This window comes from Rhipicephalus microplus, chromosome 8 (genome assembly GCF_043290135.1).
Source record: "Rhipicephalus microplus isolate Deutch F79 chromosome 8, USDA_Rmic, whole genome shotgun sequence".
NCBI classification, from domain to species: Eukaryota; Metazoa; Arthropoda; class Arachnida; order Ixodida; family Ixodidae; genus Rhipicephalus; species Rhipicephalus microplus.
Genome location: NC_134707.1, coordinates 58,067,648 through 58,076,680, shown reverse-complemented (window position 1 = coordinate 58,076,680; position 9,033 = coordinate 58,067,648).

The window sequence follows — 9,033 nt, the reverse complement described above, 5'->3', positions numbered from 1 at the left end:
CACCATAGAGAAAGATACTGTATAAAGAGTGTTTAGATAAGATGGTTAACGATTTAGAGTACTTGGTACTCTACTATGGGAGAGCAGAAAGTCGTCCCGCTCTGTCGCGAATGTTTCGGAAACACCAGAGTCCTATCATCTGGAGCAACAACTGCGATGGCCAATCGAGCCTTTTCGCGGCCCAGCAAGAGAGGGTCTGACCAACCGCTTTTACTCCTTTTTCAAGACATGTAATAGCCACCTCGGAAAGACGTAGAAAACCCAAGATTGGCATCAAATTTCTGCAAAGAAGAAATTTTATTTATTTGTGCCATTTCTCATATCCGCTCTACATCGTGTCCTGCGGAAGAAGTTTTATGCTTTGCAACAAAGATACGTAAACTCTGACTAGAAAGTGTTGTCCTTTTGTATTTGTTTTGCACAAAGGTGTAAACTTATGTGGTTTAGATGCACTGTACACTTGAACTTTAGATGCACTGTACATTTATTCACTTTGCGGAAGTATGGGTGTGTAGCTTAGTTGTAAAGGCACTCGCTTTGGGAGCATGAGGGTACGGGCTCAAATCCCAGCATCAGAAAATGATTATTTTGTTATTTCATTAATGTTGAAGACATTATCGGGTCTGACCAGCCACTCGTGGCGCTGAAAGCAGCGAAGTAGCTCTGCCGCAGAGCCCCTATGGGAGTGTTGATTGATTTGATTGATTTGTGGGGTTTAACGTCCCAAAACCTCCATATGAGTATGAGAGCCGCCGTAGCGGAGGGTTCCGGAAATTTCGACCACCTGGGGTTCTTTAACGTGCACCCAAATCCGAGCACCCGGGCCTACAAGATTTCCGCCTCCATCGGAAATGCAGCTGCCGCAGCCGGGATTTAATCCCACGACCTGCGGGTCAGCAGCCGAGTACCTTAGCCACTATAGGCCACCGCGGCGGGTCCCTATGGGAGTGTCCACTCTTTACGTAAGTATGCTTCTCTATGGCGGCCCCACCAATTCAGAATACGACACAAAACTGTGTTTAGAAGCAGTATTTAACGCTTTAGAGTACTTGGTACTCACTTGCGGGAGGGCAAAACACTGTCTTTACCCCACACCTTACAGAGTATGTGTATGTGTGTTTAGAAAAAGTTGTTAACGATTTAGAGTACGAGGTACTCTACAATAGGAGAGCGAAGAGCCGTCCCGTGAGTGGTTTACTAAACACTTAGAAAACACAGGAATAATAGATGTATAAAAGGTTTATTTTCTGCGAAACCAAACAGGCATCGTTTCAGAACGGTACAAACCACCCAAAGAATCGGAATATTTCCGGAATAATGTGTCTTGAAAAAAGGATTAACATTTTATAGTACTTGGTACTCTACTATGGGAGAGCATAAAGACGCCCCGTGGGATACGACTACTGGCAGATACGGTTATCGCAATTATAAGAACGACTTTTGAAGTCTCGCCTTCGGCTAGCACTGCTGGCACGGGTGAGCATCTTTGTGTCACGATAAATAATCATGACTGAGGCTCTTATACTTTCACGGTACAAATCTTGATAATCTTTCATGGCAAACTGAATATGACTGTTATTCATACGCAAGTAAAAAGAAGTATAAATTACACATATTTTCCGTAAAAGCACCACGGGTTTTCAAGATATCCGCTTGGCTTCATTCTGCGAAAGCCGTCGGAACAGCGATTCTGATGCCCATTTCAGGCTACCGCAGGCTACTGCATTTTCCTGTTTGGCGGACCTTTTAGATGCGCAACAGCTCATTCTCGGGTCTGTGTTCGCCCCAAAAGCCTCCTTGGTCCGTCCCTTGGCGACCGTCCACTCCCCAACTGCGCATGCGCTGACTCCCCAGCGAGGAAGTGGGAGGAGGTGGAAAAGCGATGCCTCCGCCTTATTTCTCCTCTCCCGTTCTTGCGCGCTCGCTTCGTTGCCCACTCCTAGCAGCGCTGGGTGTTAACTTTGCGGGACACACACGGTAATAAACACAAATGGAAAGGGGGGATGGTAACATAAGCGGTACATAACTTACACACAACTCCACACACAAATAAAAAACAGACGTATTTGCGCAGCTCAAGACTACGAGTAGCTACGGCATGTTTATACGGAAGAAGAGACAATGAAAGAAAATAGCGCTTTTTCTGCGCTGTGCAAATATGTTGATTCCCAATCACCAACTAGCCCAAGCATCTGTATTATCAAGAAAAATACACGAAAACATACATATGTAAACACAAGTGAACACCAGCGCTGCTTTGCCTCCCCAGATGATTTCCTTTAGTGGGAGATGGTGTTACTTTTTTTAATACTTTTGTGCTATATCACCGTTGTGTACTTGTTACTCTATATTAAGCTACACGGTTATTCTAGTACTTTATTGTACTATTATCTCTGGTGGTCTTTTTCATCGATATGCTGCGTTTGAATTGATCCTCTACGGGGGCCTCGCGGTTATGGCACTCAAACTTCTAACCCGACGGTCGCGGGATCGAATCCCAGCCGAGGCGGTCGCAATTCGATAGGGTGAAATTCTACAGACCCCTGTGCGCAGATTTATGTGTCCGTTGTGAAACTTCGGGTGGTTCCCATTGCCGGAGCACTACGTCCAACAAGCTCAGAACTGACGGCGAGGAAGCTGTGTTCTCGTTTTTTAAATTCGAATCATTTCTTAGCGAACTTCGGCAACTTTGAACGTATCTATCTATCTATCTATCTATCTATCTATCTATCTATCTATCTATCTATCTATCTATCTATCTATCTATCTATCTATCTATCTATCTATCTATCTATCTATCTATCTATCTATCCGCTTACGTTTGGGTGCTCTCGTGGCAGCCCCATTAACTTGGCGTGAACCAAAATGAGCATGGGAGGGTAAGATGGTTTGACGAATATGACGTGCTGGTCAAGACATGAATAATGTCACAATCCCCTCGCGTACGTCATCAAACACATGCCCACAGGTGGGTATGTGCCACTGGTATGCGGGCATGTGCCACAGGTGATTGACACTCACTATCTATACCCAAAGACGACGAGAACACACATGGGCAATTTTAACGCGCGAGCGTTAAGAAATACCCGACATCGGTAGCGTCGACCCGACGAATGCAAAGAATAAATGTCAGGGTCCCAGCTGGAATTGAACTCAAGCGTTCTGCGTGGCAATGAAACATTTGCTCACAGAGCTACGCCAAGTCTCGGAACTACTTTTCAAAGAGACGCTAATCTTCGTGAAACGTAAATAGTGGTTGCAGTGCTGCCTACCCAATTTTATGAACCTTACATATGTGCTCCTTCAGTACAGCCGTCACGTCGGGTTAGCGTCAATCGTGGATAGTTGCCATGCGCTGAAGTTGATTTATGTAGCAGTGTCCAGGGCCAGCATCGTCGTGAGCCTCAGCGCTTCATATCAGCTTCTGGTGTTGCTAATACGCATGTTCCAGTTGGCATCCTTGCACAAGTGCAAACAACTGGTTATGTAAACATCTTCAATTCTTCAACGTATGTCTGTGCGTGCAACATTTGCACATATATTCAGCGTCATTTCAATACGTGTCTCTCAATAAAAAAAAAATCACCATAGTCACCTTCCCTCCGCATGCTTCGCATAACGTTTATTCCCAGGTATGTGGCATCTGCAGCAATTTTTTTTTTCTGCTTCGAGCGCTGTATTATGTGCTCCTAGTCTACCTCCCTCTAGATTTTGCTCCTGCTACCGCCTTATGACACTGTGGACGTTCACAAAGAAAATCTCCGGCACACCACGCGAATTCTCATACCTCCGCGTCGCCATGACCTCCCGAGTGAATTTACTCGTCAAGAGGAAGTGTCACTTCGAAGGGTTCGCGTAAATGCAGCTGTGATGTCTTCAGTCCCTGCGAAGTGGGGCTATACCCACACAACCTTAAGCTGCCCACTCCGCCCTACGCCGGTTCGGGAAGCTGACCTTAACCACTTCTTTTGAACAAGGTCTCGGCTGGAAGCGGCTCGTCCACTCCCTCTACGGCGTGCAGGACTGCAGCACACCAGGCTACCTGACTTGCAGCAATGGACTTATGGTCCGAACCACAGGTCCCTCCTCGACTTTACGGAGGAAACGAAGCTCCATAGTTTTGTTTAAGATGTGTTGATGCCGTATAGGAAAACTTCCGCAATAGAAAAAAGCTGCCATCGGTGTTCCCCGTGTAACAAGTTGAGCGTTCCGACTCAAGTACAGTTTCTCCGAAATTCGAACAATTTCGCCTGTTCTTCTTATCTATTACGTAGCCACCGATGTGACACAAATGACATCGAGTCAGTCAGCGTTACATCCACAAGTTATCAAATTTTTCGAAAGAGACGAAGAAGGACTGGCGTATATAGTTGGTTGTTTCACAGTATTACTGTATTATTAAATTAATAAACGACCCATATCAACTGCTATGCGTGCGCATAGACAAGTCGGCGAGCAGACGACAAGGTGCGGATGAGTACATGTTGCGGGGCTCAGCGCTCTTGCTATTGGCTGAGGGGACCTGTAGCCTTCACAGTGCTGAATGGAACTTCTGAAAGAGATTATCTGCATTCTCGGGACGATCACATGCGGGGATGGTGGCATCTCGTGCGCACAGTTCACCATGCCCAATGGTTGAAACGACTGCTCGTCCAAACGACTGCACCTCAAACGCTGCACACCAGAAGCGGCACCGCCAATTCAGGATACGACCCAAAACCTTATAGGTGGTATTGCCCGAAGTGTGTAAAGAGTGGTTGACGATTCAGAATACTCGGTACTCAACTACGGGAGAGCTGAAAGCCGTCCCTTAAGCCTCACACTCGACGAGGCCGCATCGACAAAAATTACGGCCGGGCCGGGCCCGGTAGCATCATAGCGGTGGCAAGATACAGTTTGCTTAGAAAAAAAATGGTAAAAAGGCACTGACACAAAATTTCGCGGTCGAGGTAACTGGTCGGGCCGATTCCCAGGAACAATCGTATATCATCTGCAAATCATCTGCGAATATAGTTGGGAAGTTATTTTCAAAAAAATTATAAGTTTGCGTGAGCCCACGACTTCATCGTGCCATTGACACCCTCGAAGAGGACCCACACCCTACTTCCCTCACGTCGCCACGCTGCGGCCAACAAAACAAGTTTTGATGACGTCATAGCCGCCATGTTTCTTTTGCCGTGTTAGTTTCCAAAACCTATATTTCTTGGCGGCTGGTTGCGAGTGCGTGGCCGTGGCGCACGCTTAGAAAGTTTTGTGTTTGGCGGCATTCCAGTGCCGTTTCCTATTCGAAAGTAATTCTTGATGCGGATCGTGCGGAAGTGCGTCACAGTTCTGTGTGCTGACGTGGTCAAGAGCTGCACACGCTAGGTGGCGACAGTTGCACCCAGTTTTTCGATCTCTCTCAAACCGAAACTTAAATTGGTCGATAATGATGGGCCTGTAATTAATTATCTGTTGCGTGCTGCAGCAAACGATGCATCGTGCCATGACTAACAGGCCCCCAGCAACGCATCTCACCAGAAAAACGCGAGGCGAATGTTTTTGTGTCGGTACCCCTTTAAGGATTTAGAGTACTTGGTACTCTACTAGCCGCTCCCTGAAATGGGGGGGGGGGGTAACGATTTAGAGTACAGGGTACTCTACTATGGGAGAGCTTAAAGCCGTCCCGTTGGCCTCAATGTTCAAAGCCGCACTAGTAAATCGGCAGCGTGTTATCTCTTTGCAGAAAACAAAAAGATACAGTGCGATTAGGGGTTAGAATAAGTGGGAAACGATTTAGAGTACAGGATACTCTACTATGGGAGAGCTTAAAGCCGTCCCGGGGTGTTCGGAGGAAGCATCAAGATATTCAACTGGTTAACGACGGTAAATAAATTAACGTAGCAAGCTTCGAATGGTCAAATATCTGCCTTCGACTAGCACAGCTGGCACTGGTTAGCACATTTGTGTCAGGACAAATATTCATTACTGAGCCGCATAAAATTTATAAGGCACAAACCTCATTAATTTGAGATGTTAAACTGAAATTAACTCTTATGTTTCTGTAAGTAAAGGAACTATGAATTACTTTTATTTTCCGTAAAAGCGTCATACATTTCCGAAAAATCCACTTAGCTCCACCTCTGCGAAAGCCGTCCAAGCAGCTCGTCCGATTGCACAGGCTTTCGCTAGGCAACGGCCTTCTCTGTTTTCGCACATTCATATACAATCGCTTTACAGGTCTTTTACATGCGAACACACCTTGCATACGAAACATCTTATGGCGGAGTTCATTCCGGTGTGCGGCGTGACCACGCTTACCGCGCATGCGCAACGGCTGGCCCGTGCACTGCCAGAACACGCTCACGTGCTAGCACGCTTCGGCCTGCGTAAGCGGCTGTGGCCTCTTCCCCTTACACTGTCTCAGCAATCCCGTGATGGCGTCGGGGAACGAGATTCTGCAGGCGCGCGATGAACAAAAGCGTTGTATCCTACTCAGAACGCGCTGGCACGCGCTAGCGCGTTCGAGCCTGCGTAAGTGGCTATGTAAGAGGCTGTGGCCTCTCCCTCTTACACTCTCTCAGAACTCTCGTGATGGCGTCATGGAACGAGACGATGACGTCGCAGAACGAGAACCCACGTGCTCTTGCGTGTCGTGGCGATGAACTTGTGTGGCGTGCTCCAACAAGAGTTCGGGACGAGTAACAGCAACCGAAACTACAGTTAATCCATGGTGAGCTCCACTTGCACGGACGCGTTAACATCGGGCAAGGAAGGTGCCCGCGATGAACAGAACTTCAGGTCAACCCATGCGCTGCTTTGCATGTTAGTCATGGTTCCATTTAATGGGAGATGGTTTAATATTTTGGGGGCGAAGCTCCTTAAGCCATGGGTCGTGCATGCGCGATGTATGATGTAGTAGTAGTGGTAGTAGTAGTAGTAGATAGCCACCTCTAGTTCAGTCCTTGGAGTGCCCGCTGCATGGCAGTACTTCAATAGGATGAATATATGACAAAAATACGCGAGATGACGGAGCTCGGAGTGTTAATAGATGGACCAGCGTACGGACGCACGGACAGACAGACAGAAGTATACGAATGGATGGACGAATGCACGGACGGACGGACAGAAATATTCACGGAAGCACAGACGGATGGACGCAAGAACGGACGTATGGACGAGCGGACGGACGGACAAACGCAAAGATGGACGCACGAACGCACAGGCGGTCGCGCGGACGGACAGACGCACCGACGGATGCACAAAGGGACACACGAACGGACGGACGGAAGCGCGGGCAGACTAACGGATGCTTCGCATCGCTCATCATCATTCATTTCGTTGGATAAGCTGTGATTTTTTTTCAAGTGCTTTGCCTTATATCATTGTTGTTTACTTGTTACACTAGTTAAGCTGCGCACTTGTTGTAGTGCTAATTATTGCACTATCGAGCCTGGTGGTCTCTTTCATAGTTTCGATTTGTATTGACCCGTCACAGTGGGCTCCTGGTTAGCACTTGACCGCTGACCCGATAGTGGCTTGTACTCTCGCACTGAAGGGTGCCGCGTGGCCTAGGGCGTCGTCAGAGGCGTCTGAAGCACCTTGGTCAGAGGCCTGCGCTGCAACGTTGCGGTAGCGCTCCAGTGCTACCGTGGCGTATTCCACCCGTCCAAAACGCGTATCCCTACTACCACAGTGTCGCGGGAACGCAAGTGGCGTTGCGATTGCTGCTGTGCATCGCATGGCCGCCATGCCAAGGTAGTTCGATGAGGCGTTGGGGCGTCGTTGGATGTATACGCACTCTCTCTATCCCGGCGAGCTTCTCCCCCGCCTTTCCCCCTAGAACTGAACGGTGAGTTTGCTTCCGCTCACTGGCCAATAAACCTCAAGGACGCCATGTTTACTTAGACATGCAAATAAAGGTGGGGCTGTCTAAAGAAGAAACAAAAACATTCTCGTAAAGTAAATAAAAATTTTCGTTACCTACGATCTACCGCAACTGTCGTGGTCCAATAATAAATAAAGCGGTATTTGTTTGAGCTAGGCAAGTGGCAAAGTTTGTCGATAAATCTAAGTACTATTTCTCTCAGTGCTATAGCAGGCATGTGTTTTGGTTCTGTAGCTTTCGCAGCACTTGCAAGTCGCAAGTAATGTTCCATAGGAATAAAAGCGCTGGATTCAAGGGCAAGCGTAACAGAGTGAAACAAAAAAGACCATTCCGAAATTCTAGGCTTCTCTGTACAAACGTGGCAGCGGTCACTTTCAGGCTAGCTAACTTGCATGACTTGGCTTCAATAGAGATTTTCCATCCAGTCCAATGATTGAGCTTGGCAACCTGATTACAGACTACCTTCGTTTCTTGAGCGATACAAAGTCTCTCGTGAAAAACTTTTGATATTTTCCAATAATCCTATTATTTACACCAGATAAAATTCGCGCGGACGTTAGCTGCAGCCCACTTTTCTCAAACGGAAGTGAAAGACATCATACGAGAAGATAAGGAGTGCACAGATGCCTACTAGAAAGGAGAGCAAAACGACATCAATAATATAAGGTTGAACTGCGGTGGAAAAGAATACAGACACAAAATCATATCTGCACATGCGCAGATACCATAGCGCCACTTGTCAATCCTGCTCATTACACGCGAAAGATAACGGTTCGAACCGCTTTGCTTTCTCGTTACGACGGTTAATCGAGTGCTGGACTGACGCATGTCCTTTCGCTGCTGTCGACACGCCCACCTCATATGTCACAGAAGCATGGTTAACTAAGTTACTTGGCTACGGCTCACTGCCAACATAGGCATAAGGCTTGCGCGCATCGCCGGGTAGGTCAAGGGGGGCAGTCACCCTCTCCCCATAGTCACCTGAGAGGGGGGGGGGCGCAAAATGGTTCCCATACATAGACTTGATAAGGATGGGCTGCCTGTATACTACCGATTTATTAGTTTTTCATGAAACTTTTCAATTATTTCAACCTGAATAACACAGACTTATGCTAAGACACTCAACTTTGATCGGGGCACGAACGGGGAATGACTTATTCCACTTA